Raw genomic sequence first — 3,054 nt, forward strand, 5'->3', positions numbered from 1 at the left:
GGTGGGGCATTCCAGGCTGTGGTTCTGCTGAACGGCCTAGACTGGGGAGGCAGGTGGTCCGGGGCCTGCGCAAGTCCGCGATACGAGAGTGCCCACGCAGTCCTTCCACACGGGCACGAACCGGCCAAGACCTGCGGTGCCTTAGCGCAGCCGGCAGACCCTCTCCTGCTCCTCTCAAACCGCCCAACCCTGGATGTGCAAGCATGGACATCTCCGGCGCCCGGGAGGCCAGCCTCGAGCTCTTGGGGCGGTAGGCGACAGGTTCTCGCGCCTACGGCCATACCACCCTGAACTCGCCAGATCTCGTCTGATCTCCGAAGTTAAGCAGCGTCGGGCCTCGTTGGTACTTGGATGGGAGATCTTCTGAGAATACCGGGTGTTGTAGGCTTTTGCGGCCCCCTCCTTTTGCCGTCCTCCGGCCAGGATTTCCCTGGTGGCCCCCGGGCCCTGCTCGCTCGCTTGCTGTCTCGGGGGTCCCTGGTGGGCAGCCGAGCCCAAGGGCGTCTCCAGCCGCCTTGAGCCCACACCCTCGCCCGCCCTCACCTGCTCTCCTGCAGCCAGTCCTGGGCTGTTTCCTCTCACTGCTCCACACCCTTCCCTTCCTGGGCTCCGTGGGACTGAGCCCCGAGGACCGCCGGTCTCTAACACACGCTGGCAGCGCGCTCGCATCCCCGGGACACAGGACTGGCCACCACCTCCCGCCCTGCCGCGCCCCGCCCAGCCCCGCCCCGCCAGAGGCCACAAGTCTCCTCCGAAATGCTTCTCCCCGCCCTTCTCACCCGACAGCCAGGTGCCGTCAGACCAGGTGCAAGGCCGGCTTGCATACCCGGGACGGGAAGCAGGACCGACTGGCCGCATCAGAGGGGCTGAGACACACGAGAGCACGCGCATGTGCGCGGTGAGAACCCTCTCGCTGCGACAGGCCGCAGCGAACAGCCACACACACACACACACACACACACATGCTCTGGGGAGCCTGTGCGTCTTTCCTTTCTGCGGCAGGACCCCTGGCAGGACTCATAGAACAACGAGACTCCCTGAGCCCCGACTTGTACCGGGGCACTGGGTACGGGGCGCGAACTGCCTCCCTTTTGGATCCCAGCCCCGGCACGACTCCCCTCTGCTGTGGAAGCGGCCTCTTCAGGGCGGCCGCAGGGTCTCGGAGTCACAGTCGGGGTCCGGCCCCGTGCATCCGGGGCTCGTCCACGTGTCCTGTCCCACTCTCTGCACCGACAGGCACGGGCTCGCGCTCTCTTGTATGTGGGATCTCCTCTCTCGTCTCTCTGTCTCTGTCCCTTCCATCCTCACTGTCTCTCCATGTCTGACTGCAGCCAGCTCCCGCAGGCCCTCCCGTTGCCCAGCGACCCCGTCTCCCCCTTCGTGGCTCTCACTGGGCCTCGCACCTTGGCGGCCTTTGTTCTCCTTTCTCCTTCTCTCCCGGTCACTTGCTCTGTCTCTGGGTTTCTCTGTCCCTCTGTCTGTCAGCTCTCCCTCTCTGTCTGTCTCTCTTGTTGGAGAGAGTCGATGTTGTTGTGGAGACAGGAAGAAGAGTCAGAGTCTGGAAATGCTTTTACTAACATGGATAAGGGAGAGGAGGGATGATGGCAAAGAATGGCAATGCTAGCATCCCCCACCCCTGTCTCCACGGCTTTTTATTCTCTCTCACAAAGATGGCTTTGCAAATCATCATTAGTTACTATCAGGTTAGTGATTACAAACTACAGCCAATCCCCAGACTCAGCCTCAAGGCCACGACTGTGTTTCCAGCTATTTCTTCTCAGGTCTCTTTTCTCCATCCTTGTCCCTAGAGCAAGAAGTCCCAGAATAGGTCAGACGTGTGTGCCCTCCCTGGAATGTGTCCTGTGTGGAAGTCCACATCTGCTCTGATGACATTGTTGCTCCAAGCACCAGGCATCCCACTAGGACTGCAGGAAACTCTCACAACAGATGTGAAGGCCAAGGGGTGGGTCCCTGGTCCCGGCAGAGGGCGAGGGCTCGCGGTGTGACCAGGGCCTCCATTAGTGTTTGGTCAGGTCAGGCACAACTCGGCAGGGAGGGCAGGTATCTAGGTGCCTAGGTGGCCAAATCATGGCGGGCCACTCCCTGGCTGGGGTCCAGCCAAGCTGCCAAGACTGCGGAGGCGGACTGCCCAGGGCCTGGGCAGGGGGGATGCGATAACCACCCAGACCTCCGCACCGCTGGGAACCGGTCAAGGCCCGCAGTGCCTGAGCGGAAACCCACACCCCCACAGGAGGTGTGCTGTAGACGTGGGCGTCTCCCGCGCCCGAAAGGCCAGCCCCGAGCTCTTGAGGCGGCAGGCGACATCCTCTCCCGTCTCCGGCCATACCGCCCTGAATGTGCCCGATCTCGAAAGCTAAGCAGGATCGGGCCCGGTTAGTACTTGGGTTGGAGACCTCCTGGGGCTACAGGGTGCTGTAGGCTTTTGCCACGCCCTCCTTTGGCCGCCCTCCAGCCAGAGTGCCCAAGGACGCCCCGGGCCCTGCTGGCTCGCTTTCTCGGGGGTCCCGGGCAGCCGCCCGAGCCCAAGGGCTACACGAACGTCCGTGCTCCTCGCGCCACCGCCCACCCCCACGTGCTCTCCTGCGGCCAGCAGCCCTGGGCTGTTTTCTCTTTCCTCTTCAGGCCTTTCTCTTCCTGGTGTCCACCAGGCAGAGCCCCAAGGGCCGAGAGCTCTGGATGGAGGGCGAGATTGCGGCCCAAAGTGTTGTCTGGTGGAGTGGCTGGTGTGTCCACGTGTTTTTTGGGGGGTCCTGCTGGGCTTTGGCGGGGAGTGCAGGGGAGGGGCGTGTCTAGGTGAGGGCCACGGCCTGGACTTGGCAGTGCCGCACCTGCCTAGGTGCCCATGTGGTCGAGAGTTTGGCGGGTCACGCCCAGGCCTGGGTCCTGCCGAGCGGCCAAGACTGGTGAGGAGGGTGGCCCCGGGGCCTGATCAGTCCTAGGATGCGAGAGAGACGATCGAGACCTTTGGCATGGCCGGGAACCGGCCAAAGCCTGGAATGAAGGGGTGAGGCGTGCGTGCTCTCCCTTGGCCTC

General features: G+C 63.3%; 1 pseudogene; it reads left to right on the top strand.

Moving 5' to 3' along the window:
• The first annotated feature begins 269 nt into the window (after window positions 1-269).
• LOC118610198 lies at window positions 270-388 on the top strand (annotated as a pseudogene).
• Window positions 389-3,054: the final 2,666 nt, after the last annotated feature.

This window comes from Rousettus aegyptiacus, unplaced genomic scaffold, assembly GCF_014176215.1.
Source record: "Rousettus aegyptiacus isolate mRouAeg1 unplaced genomic scaffold, mRouAeg1.p scaffold_m13_p_12, whole genome shotgun sequence".
Classification (NCBI taxonomy): Eukaryota; Metazoa; Chordata; class Mammalia; order Chiroptera; family Pteropodidae; genus Rousettus; species Rousettus aegyptiacus.